The sequence below is a fragment of the Piliocolobus tephrosceles genome, chromosome 12 (assembly GCF_002776525.5).
Source record: "Piliocolobus tephrosceles isolate RC106 chromosome 12, ASM277652v3, whole genome shotgun sequence".
NCBI lineage: Eukaryota > Metazoa > Chordata > Mammalia > Primates > Cercopithecidae > Piliocolobus > Piliocolobus tephrosceles.
In genome coordinates, this window is record NC_045445.1 from 103,278,800 (window position 1) to 103,295,118 (window position 16,319).

Here is a 16,319-nt window from a genome sequence, read left to right on the forward strand (position 1 = left end):
ACTTTCATCCCACCAGTCTGCATTAAAGCAATATGACTTAGTGCCCCACTTTTTCCCCAGTAATTGTCAGCAGGACCCAGCAAGAAGCTGAATGAACACACCCACCTAGCCCTTGCACTACACCTCAACAGGGGGACTGCCTACTATAAAAAAGAATAGGCCAGGTGCCGTGGTGCACACCTGTGCCTCCAGCTACTCAAGAGGCTGAAGCAGGAGGATTACTTGAGTCCTAGAGTTCAAGACCAACCTGGGCAACAGAGCAAGACCTTATCTCAAAAAAAAGAAAACAAAATTAGCCAGGCATGGTAGTACACACCTATTGTCCTAGCTACTCAGGAGGCTAAGGTGGGAAAATCACTTGAGCTCAGGAGTTCGAGGTTACAGCAAGCTATGATCACATCACTGCACTCCAGTCCGGATGACTGAGCAAGATCTTGTCTCTTAAAAAAAAAAGCAAAGAATAAGATGCACACTTCTAAAAATATGTATGATATCCAAATTGTCCAGGGTACAACTGAAAATCACATGCCATGCTAAAAACCAGGAAAGCATATTATGAATGAGGAGAAACAATCAACAGACACAATACTGAAGTAAATCAGATTTTTTAATTACCCGACAAAAATAAAGATTTTAAAGCAGTCAACAAAATGCTTCAACAAGCAATTGCAACTGCTCTTAAAACAAATAAGCAAATCTCAGCAAATGTTATTTTAAAAGAACCAAATGGAAATTATAAAACAAAACAAAAAAACCTAAAATAAAAACTCTTTGAATGAGCTCAACAAAAGAGTGGAAATGATAGATGACAGACTCAGTGAACAGATCAGTAGAATTAAGTCAATCTAAACAAGAGAGAAAACAGACTGAAAAAAAAAAAAAGAACAAACCCTCTGAGACCTATGGACAAAAATCGAAAAAGCTAAGATTCCTCTCAGAGTCCCAGAAGATGAGAGAAAATAGGACTGTAAAGTATTCAAAGACATAATGGCTGAAAACTTGCCAAATTTGGTGAAACATGCTAAACAAAGATACAAAAAGGTGAGCAAATCCCAAATAAAAAAGACATCCACACCAATACATCACAATTAAACTTCTTAAAACTAAAGACAAAAAAATCTTGAAAGCAGCCAGAGAGAAATGATACATTATTTTATAGGGGAACACCAATTCAAATGACAGAAAATTTCTCATCTTAAACCGTAAAGAACAGAAAAAAACAGCACAACACTTGTCAAGTACTGAAAGAAAATAACTGCCCACTGTGAATTCTATATACAGCAAAAATATACTTCAGGAATGAAGGAAAGTAAGACAGTCTCAGAATAACTAAGAATTTCTTGCTAGCAAACCTACCCTGAAAGAACGGCTAAAGAAGCTCTCTGAAAAAAAAAAAAAGAAAAAGAAATGATAATGAAAGAATGCTGAAACTTCAGGGAAAAAAAGAACTTTGGAATAGGTAAAATAGGGGTAAATATAACAGACTATCATACTACGCATGAGTTTCTTTTTCTTTTTATCTTTTTTTAGTTCTGCTTACTAAGGAAGAGTTCTTAAATCATATTTGCTGGTTGAAGCAAAATTTATCACACCATCTGATGTGTTGTTCAATGTATGTAGAGAATGTAAGTACACTTAAGAAAATTTATTTTAAAGTAAAGAGGGCAAAAGGACCTAAATGGAAACAAAGTTTCTGTGCTTAACTGAAAATGGTAAAACACCAATACCAGTAGACAGTGGTAAGTTACATATGAATACTGCAATATCCAGAGCAACCACTAAGAAATCTATAGAGAAATATATTCAAAAACATTAAAAATCAAGATGGAATCCTAAAATATATTAAGATAACCCGTAAGAAGGTAAGAAAAAGCAGATGAATGAGAAACACAGAAAAAAAAAATGCAAGTAATAATAGAAAGACAACAGAAAACCCTCCAAATACTTAGAAACTTAACACCACACTACTACTCCATGGATCAAAGAAGAAATGTTAAAAAGTATAGAACTGAATCAAAATGAAAATACAAATACAAAAGTATGTAAGACACAGCTAAAGTAGTGCTGAAACGTAAATTTAAAACACCAAATTGTTACATCAGAGAAAAGGAAATGATTCAAATTAATAATCGAAGTTCCAAGCTCAAGAAACTAGAAAACATAAAGAGCAAATAAACCCAAAGCAAGCAGAAAGAAGGAAATAGTAAAGATCAGAGAAGAAATCAACAAAATTGAAACCAGGAGAACAGTAGAATAAAAAAAAAGAAATCAATAAAACAAAAAGTTGGTTCCTAAAAAAAAAAAATTGCTGGGCTGGGTGGCTCATTCCAGCACTTTGGGAGGCCAAGGTGAGCGGATCACCAGAGGTCAGGAGTTCGAGACCAGCCTGGTCAACATGGTGAAACCCCGTCTCAACTAAAAATACAAAAACTAGCCGAGCATGATGGCGGGTGCCTGTAATCCCAGCTACTCGTGGGCTGAGGCGGGAGAATCACTTGAACCTGGGAAGCGGAGGTTGCAGTGTGCCAAGATTGTGCCACTGCACTACAGCCTGGGTGATAAAGCGAGATACCGTCTCAAAAAAAAAAAAAAAAAAAGGAAATTAATAAAACTGACAAACCTAAGACTCATAGACATGAAAACACAAATCATCGTGTCAGGAATGAAAACAAAGAGAGAACAATACAGATTTTGCTGCCATTAAAAGAATAACATGGGAATAATACTATGAACAATTCTGCATTCATAAATTCAACTCAGAAGAAACAGATCAACTCCTAAAAACTACAAACTACCAAAACTCAGTTAAAACGACAATCTGAAGAGTCCTATCACTACTACAGAAACTGATTTTCTAATCAAAAGCTCCAAAAAGATAAAGCTCAAATGGTTTTACTGAACAATTCTAACAAACATTTAAAGATGAATTTAAACTAATTTTACACATTCTCATCCAGAAATAGAAGGGAACTCATTTTATGGAGGCTGGTATTATCCTGATACCAAAACCAGATACTGTACAAAAATTGTTACCTACAAACAAGTATCTCTCATGATACTTAGACGCAGAAATTCTCAACAAAATATTAGCATACTCATACTCTATTACTATACATGAGAATATACTCATCCGTATTCTTGTCATGATCTTATATACAAAAATTCTCAACAAAATATTAGCAAATGTAATCCAACAATGTACACAAAGAAGTATATGCCACAACCAATTGGGTTTTACTCTAGGTATGCAAAGCTGGTTTAGCATTCAGAAATCAATGTTATATCAACAGGTTGAAGCAAAAAAATCACATAATCACATCAGTTGACCCAGAAAAAAACATTTAACAAAACTCAACTTCTATTCAAGATTAAAAATCTCAGCATCTTAGGAAGGAGTGGGGTGGAGATGGACTTCCTCAACTGAATAAATAGCATCTACAAAAAAATCTACAATTTTAGGACAAAATATTGACTGCTTTCCCAGGAGACCATCCTGGCTAACATGGTGAAACCCTGTCTCTACTAAAAATACAAAAAATTAGCCGGGCGTGATGGCGGGCACCTGTAGTCCCAGCTACTCGGGAGGCTGAGGCAGGAGAATGCCGTGAACCTGGAAGGCGGAGCTTGCAGTGAGCCAAGGTTGCGCGACTGCACTCCAGCATGGGCAACAGAGCAAGACTCCATCTCAAAAAAAAAAAAACTCCCACAACAAATCAATTCACTAAGGTTGCGGGATACAAAATCAACACACGAAAATTTACATACTAACAATATAGACCTGGAAATTTACATTTAAAATGCATCATCATTTGCAATTGCTCAAAAGAAAATGAAAACACAGGTATAAACAAATGCTCATGCAACAAATCAAAGAAGACCTAAGTAAACAAAGAGACAACTCATGTTCATGAATTGGAAGGCTCAGTATAGCAAAAAATATATATATATATATATATAAATTATGTCCAGGTTGATGTAATGCAATTCCTATCAAAAGCTCAGTAAGGTTTTTTTTGTTTTTGTTTTTGATTTTTGAGACGGAGTCTCGCTCTGTCACCCAGGCTGGAGTGCAGTGGCACGATCTCAGCTCACTGCAACCTCTGCCTCCCAGATCCAAGTGATTCTCCTGCCTCAGCCTCCCAAGTAGCCGGGACTACAGGTGCATGCCACTAATTTTTGTATTTTTAGTAGAGATGGAGTTTCACCATATTGTCCAGGCTGCTCTCAAACTCCTGACCTCAGTTGATCCACCCGCCTCGGCCTCCCAAAGTGCTGGGATTACAGGCGTGAGCCACCATGCCCGGCCAATTTTTGTATGTTTTTAGTAGAGATAGGGTTTCCCTATGTTAGCCAGGTTGGTCTCAAACTCCTGACCCTAAGTAATCCACCTGCCTCAGCCTCCCAAAGTGCTGGGATTAAAGGCGTGAGCCACCGTACCCGGCCTCAAAATCCCAGCAAGCTTTTATGTAGACATAGACAAACTTACTCTAAAATCTATATGAGAAGGCAGAGACCTCAGAATAGCTAAATCGACCTTGACAAAGAGGAATAAAGTGGTGAGAATCACTACACCTGGTATTAAAGCTGTAAAAAGTAAAGTAGAGGTTCCTCTTCAAAGACTTTCCTCCCCATCTAATTAAGAACAAATAGTAACTTCTCTTAGAAGCAAAATTTATTCAAAGACCTGCGCTAACATTCTTAAATATCTGCTAGCCGTAATAAAGAAATCAATGTGATTTATGTTCTTAGCTCCCACAAGTTAGCCTATTTGCCCTGGCATGCTTATACTGGTCCAAGCAAGCATTAGGACATAGCCTGTTCCTCTTCCTTATTTAAAGGTGTTTTTACCTTTCTCAACATTCCACAAGTTACTTCCTCCTTCCTTTGTTCTCCTCTGCCTTTGCCTCTTTTAAAAAGTTCTAAGCTACTAGCCAATTGGGACAAATACAAAATGTGAAGTCCCGTTCCAGCCAACGGAAACTGGACACAGTAGTAGGGTCGACGTGTCAGGTTATAAATCACTCTAACTCCTTTGTTCGGTGGGTGTACTCTCGTGGCAAAACTGCTAGCGAGCATACCCTTTCTGCAGAAAGTATAAAAATGGCCCTGCTAAGGAAATTAAATTTACGTTCAGGTGCTATTTCTTTACGGCACCCAGAAACAAGCATTTCAAACAACACCTACTATACAATGACAGTAATCAAGATAGTGTGATATTAGTGGAGGAATAAGCACGTAGACAAATCAAACAGAATAGAGAACCCAGAAACAAACCCCTACAAATACATATGCAACCATTTTTTAAAAAAGATTCAAAAGCAATTCAGTGGAGAAAAAATGACCTTTACAACAAATAATGGTGGAGCAGTTGAACATCTATGGCAAAAACAAAGTTCAATTTCAACCTCACACCTGATAATAAAACATGAATATAAAACTATAAAACTTTTAGGAAAAATAAATAAATAAACCTTAGGGATCTAGGGCCAGGCAACATGTTTTTATACTTCACACCAAGATCCATAAAATAAAAATTAATACATTGGACCACAATAAATTAAAAACCTTTGCTCTGCAAAAGGCTGTTAAAATCATTGAAAATTATAGAGCGGGAGAAAATATTTCCAACCACATACCTAACAAGGACTTAAATCTAGAAAATATAAAGAAATCTCAAAACTGAACAGTAAAAAAAAAAAAAAAAAAAAAAATTCCAACTAGAAAATGTGCAAAAGACACAAACAGGCATTTTACCAAAGATGATATACAGATGGAAAATAAGAACATGAAAGATGTTCAGGCCGGGCGCAGTGGCTCACACCTGTAATCCCAGCACTTTGGAAGGCCGAGGCAGGCGGATCACCTGAGGTCAGGAGTTTGAGCCAGCCTGGCCAACATGGCAAAACCTCCTCTCTACTAAAAATACAAATATTAGGTAGGCGTAGTGGCGGGTGCCTGTAATCCCTACCCGGGAGGCGGGGGCAGGAAAATCACCTAATCCTGAGAGCCGGAGGTCGCAGTGAGCCAAGATTGCGCCATTGCACTCTAGGCCTGGGCAACAAGAGCAAAACTGTCTCAAAAAAAAATAAAAATAAAAATAAAAAATGTTCAACATCACTAGCCATTAGGGAAATACACATTAAAACCGTAATGACCTATCACTACACACCTATCAAGAATATCAAAAATAAAAACAGCATGAACACCAAATGCTGGCAAGGATACAGTGAAACTGTAACACTGATCCATTGCTGGTGGAAACGTAGGTAGAACAGCTCTGGAAAACAGTTTGATGGTTTTTATAAAACTAAATATGCAACTACCAGCAATTGTACTCTTGGGCATGTAGCCCAGAGAAAACTTATGTTCACACAAAAACCTGTACACAAATGTTCATAGCAGTTTTATTCACAACAGCCAAAAACCGGAAATAACTCAGATGTCTTTCAAAGGGTAAATGATTAAAGAAAGCGTGATGCATCAAAAAGGAACTGTTGATACACAATACAACTTAGATAACTCTCCAAGGATATCTGCTCAATGATCAAAGGGAATTCCAAAAGGATATATACATATGATCCCACTTATATAACATTCCTGAAATGACAGAATTATACAAATGAATTTGTGGATAAATGGGTTAGTGGTTGCCAGCGGGTGGGAAGAGATGAAGGAAGGAAGTAGATACGGCTATAAAAGGGGAACAAGACATATATTTTTGGTGTGGAACTTCTCTGTCCCTTGACTATATTTCAATATCAGCATCCTGGTTGTAATATTGTACCACAGTTTTGCAAGATGCCACAGTTGGGGGAAACTGGGTAAAGCACACACTCGCTCTATTATTTTACAAATGCATATAAATCTACAATTCTCTCAAAATAAAAAGTCAGATTTTTAAAATAATAGATAAGTGTTGTCATTTACAGAAATATATGCATAATATCCAATCTGTCATGTGATGTCCACATCTGTAAGTAAGGACAACCAAGTCCAACAAGACAAAGAGCCAAAAACCTTACATTAGATTGTTAAGGACTCCAGCTTTCCTTCAGATAGTCAGGACCCACTTACAGCTTTTCATAGAATCATGACTATTTAAGGATTAGATCATCTACATAACCTATTAAAAGTCATCTTCTGAATGCCTGAATGCTGTTTACAACATCCTGGCCAATAGTGTCAATGCACAAACCTGGGCAACCTCAAGGACAGTAGACTCACTTAATTTTATCTATCCATTTGTCATCTTTGAAAAGCTGATTCAAAAAAAAAAAAAAAAAAACTTTAAAAAAAAGTGTTTCCTTAGGAGTTATGACTTATACTCTGAATCTAACTTACAAACTCCGAATCTATCTTTTTAACTGATAGACTTATAATAAAAATATAATCATATACACACAGACACACTCATACAGCGAAACCCAACAATAAAAGCTTACTTTCGGCTGGGTGCGGTAGCTCACGCCTGTAATTCCAGTACTTTGGGAGGCCAAGGCAAGTGGATCACCTGAGGTCAGGAGTTCAAGGCCAGCCTGGCCAACATGGCGAAACCCTGTCTCCACTAAAATTACAAAAATTAGCCGGGCATGGTGGCAAGCACGTGGAATTCCAGCTACTTGGGAGGCTGAGGTGAAAGAATTGCTTGAATCCAGGAGGTAGAGGTTGCAGTGAGCCAAGATTGCGCCACTGCAGTTCAGCCTGGGCAACAGAGCAAGACTCCATCTCAAAAAAAAAAATAATAAATAAATAAATAAATAAAAGCTTACTTTCAACAGATCAGAAAGCGCCTCTGCTAATGCCAAGCGACTCTTGCTACTCTTAGGGAAACTAAGGATCCTTACTTATCTTTGTAATATCCACATGCCCAATACCTAATATATATTTATTCAATGTGATATCAATGTGTTATTTCTTATCAATTCATACCTGAGAATTCACTTAACCTTGCCATCACATGAGTTCCTAGCAAGCAGGAATATACAGTGATTATGCCTAGAATTTTAAATATCAGATCTGACCTAAGAAATAACAATCCCAACTGTAAGAAAGAAGTGGTTTGGGGAAGTCAAAACACTAAAGAAATACTTTCAACCCAGTCTAAAACTAACGAAATGGTTAATCTTATATTCACAAAAACATGCAACCTAGATTAACAAAAGCATACAAATCTCAATTTCATTATGTGCATTCATTCAGTTTCTGATCTTAAAAGCTTGAGGCTAAAATCAAAGAAAATTATAATCTAAAACAAAGTTTAATCGTGCCCTCCTTCTAGGTCAAAATCTTCAAGAATTGAGTCAACCCTAAAAATACAAATAAACAACTAGCTACAATTTTGGTGCTATATAGTCATTTTGGAAATTCCTAATTCCTAGCCCTTCATTTTAAGAAATGGAAAAACTGGTGAACCATAAAAATTAAGTGATTGAAGTACGCAGCAGGTCCTAAAACTCAGGTCTCCAGTTCTCTTTTCTTTTTTGAGACAGAGTCTCGCTCTGTAGCCCAGGCTGGAGTACAGTGGCGCGATCTCAGCTCACTGCAACCTCTGCCTCCCAGGTTCAAGCAATTCTCTGCCTCAGCCTCCCGAGTAGCTGGGATTACAGGCACCCGCCACCATGCCCAGCTAATTTTTGTATTTTTAGTAGAGATGAAGTTTCACCATCTTGGCCAGGCTGGTCTTGAACTCCCAACCTCATGATCCACCACCTCAGCCTCCCAAAGTGCTGGGATTACAGGGGTGAGCCACTGCGCCCAGCCAGTTTTTTGTTTGTTTTTTAAAGAGACGAAGTCTCACTGTGTTGCCCAGGCTGGAGTGCACTGGCACAATCATAGCTCACTACAGCCTTAAATTCCTGGGCTCAAGAGATTCTCCCATGTAGCTGAAACTACAAAAGAATGCCACCATGCCCAGCTAATCTTTTTAAAAGATTTTTAGAGACAAAGGGTCTCTCTACATTGCTCAGTCTGGTCCTGAACTCTCGGCCTCAGGTCTTCAGTTTTCCAATCTATTGTTCTTCCTAGGTATAACACTTACCCTCCCAAGCAAACCAGCATTTTGAGCACTCAGGCTGAAGAAACAATACTAAAGCCTATTAACTATGTTAATGACAACTATGCTTACAGGTCTTTTTCCAGTTAAAGCCATAGGTTCTCTAGGGATCAATCCACATTGTCTTCCCCTAGCATCCTTATTATTAATAGAGATTTTGAGAGAATATGTGATGTGGCCACGGAACACCACAAAACTATGTGGCAAAATTCATGCCATTTTAGTCTAACCAAGCCAGTGGTTCTAAAGCTTTTCTTTCTCCCTGACATACTCACATCATTTACACCTCTACCCAAGAATTAGTAAACTAAACTAACTGAAAATATTGAACTAATATCCATAGTTGAACTTCAAGGAAGATTCCCTATACTCTCTGAAATCATACATAAAATGTACGTAGCTAAAGGGTTACTGACACTCAAGGGGTAAATGACTCCAAAAAAGCACTACTGTCCTAGCTCTATCACCAAATTTTTCATCTTTATAAGAAAAATAAACATATTCTGGGCTGGGCATGGTGACTCGTCTGTAATCCCAGAACTTTCGGAGGCTGAGGCAAGTGGATCACTTGAGGCTAGGAATTTGAGACTAGCCTGGCCAACATGATAAAACCCCATCTCTACCAAAAAATACAAAAAAAAACAGGAGTGGTGGCATGCACCTGTAGTCCCAGCTACTCAGGAGGCTGAGGTGGAAGAATCTCCTGAACCCAGGAAGCAGAGGCTGCAGTGAGCCATGGTTGCACTACTGCACTGCAGCCTGGGGGACAGTGAGACCCTGTCTACAAAAAAAAAAAAAAAAAAAGTGGAAATGATGAGGTCTGGTGATTGGGAATTGAGAAAAAGAGATGTCAACAATTCCAAGGTTTCTGGCATGGGTAGTAGCAAATGACATTTACTAAGACAGTTAATATTAAAGACAATTAGGTTTCTGGCATGGGTAGTAGCAAATGACATTTACTAAGACAGTTAATATTAAAGACAATTATAAATTCAGTTTGCATATGCTCAGTCTGAGACACCTTCAAGATACCAAGGTAGTCAAGTAGGCAGTCAAACATGTATGTAAATTGGGAACAGGGTGAGTAAAAAGGACCTAAAACACAGCATCCTTGCAAAGGCTGAGATGTGGTCAGATACAAAGTCAAAGTAGCAAGGATGTTACAAAAGCCAAGAAAAGGCCTTTTTCAAGAGCTCTTAAGTCTGCCTCCATCTCACCCCTATTCCTAAACCACAGCTTTAAACTCGTCTTTTCCAAGATGTTATCATTATCCAAGATATTATCTTATACTGAGCACTTTCCATGCACCAAGCCCAATGCCACACATTTTACATTTTTTCCCCTAACACAAAATGCAATAGTCGGCAGGAAATGTATTACTACTTCTACTTTACTAATGAGAAACCTGAGGCTATGAAAGATGCTTGCTTGCCCAAGTATCACACATCTAGTAAGTGGTAGGAACAGAATTCTATCCTAAAATTCATGCATTGCTATCTACCCATCGGTACTGAAGTTCCTTTCCCTTACACAGTATCCTTCTCACAGTGGCCAGTACTATTCCCATAAAACCTACTTCTGGTCATGTCACTTAACCTAATTAAAGAGTTGAGTTTAACAATGCCCCAAAACATCCTATGGCCTATAGTGATGGGGCTCCTCACATGCACAGCTATCTTTTCCCAATCCCACTGAAACACGCTACCCTCTACCCATACCCGACTATTCACAATTCCTCAAACACCATTTAACTTTATACCTCTAACTCGTTTTTCTTTTTTTTTTTTTTTTTTTTTTTTTGAGACAGAGTTTCACTCTTGTTGCCCAGCCTGGAGTGCAACGGCACAATCTCGGCTCACCACAACCTCCACCTCCTGGGTTCAAGCGATTCTCCTGCCTCAACCTCCCAAGTAGCTGGAATTACAGGCATGCACCACCCAGCTAATTTTGTATTTTTAGTAGAGAGGGGGTTTCTCCATGTTGGTCAGGCTGTTCTCGAACCCCTGACCTCAGGTGATTCGCCAGCCTCGGCCTCCCAAAGTGCTGGGATTACAACAGGTGGGAGCCTCCACGCTCGGCTTATACTTCTAACTCTTTACCCTCTTTTTCCTCTTGTTACATCTACATGCCTGGTACATTTCTACTCATCTTTCATAACCAAGGCTAAATGCTGAATCTTTGTGCAGTTTCCCTCAGTCACTTCTCCAGTCAAAACCAGCTGCTCCAGGCCAGACGTGGTGGCTCACGCCTGCAATCCCAGCACTTTGGGAGGCAAAGACAGGAGGATAACCTGAGGCCAAGAGTTCGAGACCAGCCTGGCCAACATGGTGAAACCCCATCTCTACTAAAAATCAAAAAAATTAGCTGGGCATGGTGGCGTATGCTTGTAATCCTAGCTATTCGGGAAGCTGAGGCACGAGGATCACTTGAACCTGGGAGGTGGAGGTTGCAGCGAGCCAAGATCGCACCACTGCACTCCAGCCTGGACGACAGAGTGAGACTCTGTCTCAAAAAACAAACTAACCGCTCCAGCAGGCATAGTGGCTCACGCCTGTAATCCCAGGATTTACAGAGGCTGAGGTGGGCAGATACCTGGAGCCCAGGAGTTAGAGACCAGCCTGGGCAACATAGTGAAACCCTGTCTCTACAAAAAAAATACAAAAAGTAGCCAGGCTTAGTGGTTCATGCTTATAGTCCCAGCTACTCAAGAGGCTGAGACAGGAGAATCGCTTGAGTCTGGGAGGCAGAGGTTGCAGTGAGCCCAGATAGCATGGCTGCACTCAGCCTGAGTGACAGCTGACAGAGTGAGACCCTGTCTCAAAAAAAAAAAAAAACTAAACTAAACTGCTCCAAAATATGGAGAACTGTTGAAAACAGGAGTTCATTAAACTATCTTCAACACCTGTGCATACTTTAAATGATCCATAATAAAAAGTTTTAAATGTTTTAATTACTCCATCATTTCAGAGCTCATAGCACTTTGCATGTATCTTTATTATTACACTTACTACATCATATGATCACTCAGTCTGTCAGCCTCTACCAACAGACTGACTGCAGCAGGGCAGAGGCCAGGTCTTATTGGTTGCCCCAGAACCTGACACAATCCCTCACCCACAGCAGCTCAACAAATGTTTCATCAATCAATCAAGCAAAGCAAAAGCTTTTGTAGTCTCATTCTGATATTTGAAATGCAAAAACCTAAAATATTTATTGAACTACTGTATCCTGAAAACAAATTTTCCCTAAAAATAAAAACTATCCAGACTCACGCAACTACAATTCATAAAGTTCTTAGGAAAAATTACCTCTTGTGTCACATATTATGTAATATTCTATCACAGAACCCTATCACAATATCAAAATACAAACAAAATTCACATCACATACTCAGCTAAATGTTTTCTACTCATTTTCCAAGCAACTATTTCTTAACTTCCATATAGCAAAAAACGAGGTCCACAGATATTTGAGATTAAGAAATTATTTTACATGTAATAAGGGCATCATGGTTATGTTTCAGAAACAAGTATCTATGGATTACATGACGTGACTGATGGCTGAGATGTGCTTCAAAATAACATGAGTGAGGGGCAAGATATGTATAGATGAAACAGGACTGGTCATGAGTTGCAAACTATTGAAGCTGGGTGATGGTTGATTTTCAATACTTCTGAAAACACTGAAAATTTTTCCTAATAAACTTTTTTTTTTTTTTTTTTTGAGACGGAGTCTTGCTCTGCCGCATAGGCTGGAGTGCAGTGGCCGGACCTCAGCTCACTGCAAGCTCCGCCTCCCGGGTTCACGCCATTCTCCTATCTCAGCCTCCCAAGTAGCTGGGACTACAGGCGCCCGCCTCGTCGCCCAGCTAGTTTTTTGTATTTTTTAGTAGAGACGGGGTTTCACCGTATTAGCCAGGATGGTCTCGAACTCCTGACCTCGTGATCCGCCCGTCTCGGCCTCCCAAAGTGCTGGGATTACAGGCTTGAGCCACCGCACCCAGCTAAACTTTTTTCAAAAAGAGAAAAATCTAATGAACATGTATTAAATTTATAGCCTGAAAACAACCCTTTGTCTAAAACAATTTCTTCCACTGTTCTAAACTAAAATGAAATAGATGACCTTATATATACCCTTAACTGTAACCCCAACTTTGTTCCTGAGAATAAACTTAGCAGCAGCATCTTCTATTTATTCTAACAAAGACAAAATACTCAGGCATGGTGGCTCATGCTTGTAATCCCAGCACTTTGGGAGGCTGAGGCGGGGCAATCAACTGAGGTCAGGAGTTGGAGACCAGCCTGGCCAACAAGGTGAAACCTCATCTCTACTAATAACACAAAAATTAGCTGGGAGTGGTGGCGCACACCTGTAATCTTAGCTACTCGGGAGGCTGAGGCAAGAGAATCACTCAAACCCTGGAGGCAGAGGTTGCAGTGAGTCAAGATTGTGACATTGCACTGCAGCCTGGGCAAAAAGAGTGAAACTCCATCTCAAAAAAAAAAGACAAAATAATACCACAGAGAAAATTACAAAAAGCATACAAGAATACAATTCACAATTGAATGTTATCAACAGTTTTAATAATATACAGAAGTAAACAAATGATGGAATAAAAGGAAGAAATAGGTAAGAGAAAAAACAATAAAAGCTTATAGAAGAAAGTTGCAAGCAGTCTACAAATTGGCTCAGAAACCTAAAACTGTCTAACAAGGGATTACTCCCACCCTTCCAGGTGGCAGTTTTTTGTGTGTGTTTTTTGTCTTTTTTTTTTTTTTTGAGATGGAGTCTCATTCTGTCTTCAGGCTGGAGTTCAGTGGCGCGATCTCAGCTCACTGCAATCTCCACTTCCTGGGTTCAAGTAATATTCTCCTGCCTCAGTCTCCTGAGTAGCTGGGATTACAGGCACGCACCACCACACTCAGCTAATTTTTGTATTTTTAGTAGAGACGGGGTTTCACCATGTAGGCCAGGCTGGTCTAGATCTCCTGACCTCGTGATCTGCCCACCTCAGCCTCCCAAAGTACCGGATTACAGGCATTTGCCACCACGCCCAGCCCACTTAGTTCTTAATCAGGTCCCAAGTATCAGCCTGTGCCAATTCAGACCCAAAAGTAAAGTCAGCAATGAAATGCTAAAGATCAAAACGAAGAATGAGTGCAGTGACTATCACAAAGCCATCTAAAACACAAAGAAATAGGACCTAACTGGCTACATCTCTACTTCATTCACTCCTACCCTCACTGAAGGACCATCAAGTTCAAAAGTATCCCAACTTGAGACTGTAATAAAATGAAACAAGGCCTTTACAAATACCTCTTCTAACTGTAGTCATGGTAGTTTAAACCCATTTTTAGTCAACCAAAATATAACACTGTGGTGTACTCACTTATCAGTTTTTTTTTTTTTTTTTGAGACGGAGTCATGCTCTGTTGCCCAGGCTGGAGTGCAGTGGTGTGTTCTCGGCTCACTGCAACCTCCACCTCCTGGGTTCAAACAATTCTCCTGCCTCAGCCTCCCGAGTAGCTGGGATTACAGGTGCCTACCACCACGCCTGGCTAATTTCTTGTGTTTTTAGTAGGGATGGGGTTTTGCCATATTGGCCAGGCTGGTCTTGAACTCCTGACCTCAGTTAATCCACCCGCCTTGGCCTCCCAAAGTGCTGGGATTATAAGCATGAGCCACCACGCCTGGCCTTATTGTATTATTTTTAAGGTAATATATGTCTATGGTGTTCTTAAAAAAAAAAAAAAGACAGTATAGAAATCTATAAAACAGTTTAAAATCTCCCCTCCTTCTCACCCCAAAAGTGTCTTGTACTCCAAGATGACCATTAAGTACTTCTTGAGTGTCCTTCCAAACTGTCAGAGAATTTAAATTGACCCATGAACACTCATTTAAGAATCTCAAGAACTCATAACAAGGTAAACATTACTACAGAATGAAATCAAAGAAGGACAGAACACACAGCAGATCATCCTTTGAACATCTGCTAAAAGCTAAAATGTGATTTTTTTTTTTTGAGACGGAGTCTCACTCTGTCACCCAGACTGGAGTGCAGATGCACCATCTTGGCTCACTGCAACCTCTGCCTCCCGGGTTCAAGCAATTCTCCTGTCTCAGTCTCCCGAGTAGCTGGGGCTACAGGCGCCCGCCACCACGCCCAGCTAATTTTTATATTTTTAGTAGAGACATGGTTTCACCATATTGGTCAGGCTGGTCTCAAACTCCTGACCTCAAGTGATCTGCCCGCCTTGGCCTCCCAAAGTGCTGGGGTTACAGGTATGAGCCACAGCATCCAGCCTTAAAATGTGATTTTTAAATCATATTTTCCTAAACAAAATTATAAGACGTCTTGCTAACATGTAAATCAAGAAATACCAACTCCAAGAAACACAATCAACAAACAATCCCCATCTTTAAAAGACATTCTAACTTGTGAATTGTTAAAAATTTACCTTCAGATACTTTCAGAGTATTTCACATTTTTCTTCTCCCAAAGATGTTCCTGTGTTAGTCATCCTTAAACTTATCTCACCCCTCTCAAAGAACTTTATCTCACCCCTCTCAAAGAACTTAAGTTCAACACGAGCAAGAAATATGTTATCTTCATACTAACTGCATAGAAGACGTGCACTTAGTGTACATTAATACACTGTTTTAATTTACTGTCATGATAATTTACAAACCAATGTGGAAAACTGATAAAATTACATGTGAAGTTTCAATATGAGTACTTAAGACTGTCAATTATGCACTCATTAAATAAACTTCATTAATTAACTAATCTACAAATAATACATGTGAGTCCTAAACAGCCTAACCACTATTTCAGTTCTTAGACAAACTGGTGGTGTTTTCTTAACATAAATTAGCTCTCTAGATAACACATTTTAAAAATATTATTAATAATGCAGTGTCATCAGTCATTAACATCAATTTCAAAGAGTTCAAAGTATCACAATGAATTTCAAAGTAAGAATAAACTTAACAGAAATCCTTTCAAAGATGCAGAATATTCGTACTATGTAAACAAAAACTAAATGTTACATAATTTAAGTCAGAGTAAGACTTACTCTGCAGCTAGCCAAGCAACGAACTTTCATTTTGGTTTAAAGTGCATGACCCATCACTTCACCTAAGTCACAAAAATTCATCTCTCAGGCAGTTTTCCTTAACAACTTAAGATACTGGCCAGGTGTGGTGGCTCACACCTGTAATGCCAGCACTTTAGGAGGTCACAGCGGGGGGGGGGGGGGGGGGGGGG

At 39.3% G+C, this 16,319-nt stretch overlaps 1 protein-coding gene across 8 annotated transcripts in view; it reads right to left on the reverse strand.

Moving 5' to 3' along the window:
- KDM6A (lysine demethylase 6A) overlaps positions 1 to 16,319 on the reverse strand; it is a 229,722-nt gene that overhangs the window by 206,857 nt on the left and 6,546 nt on the right. The window lies entirely within an intron of this gene.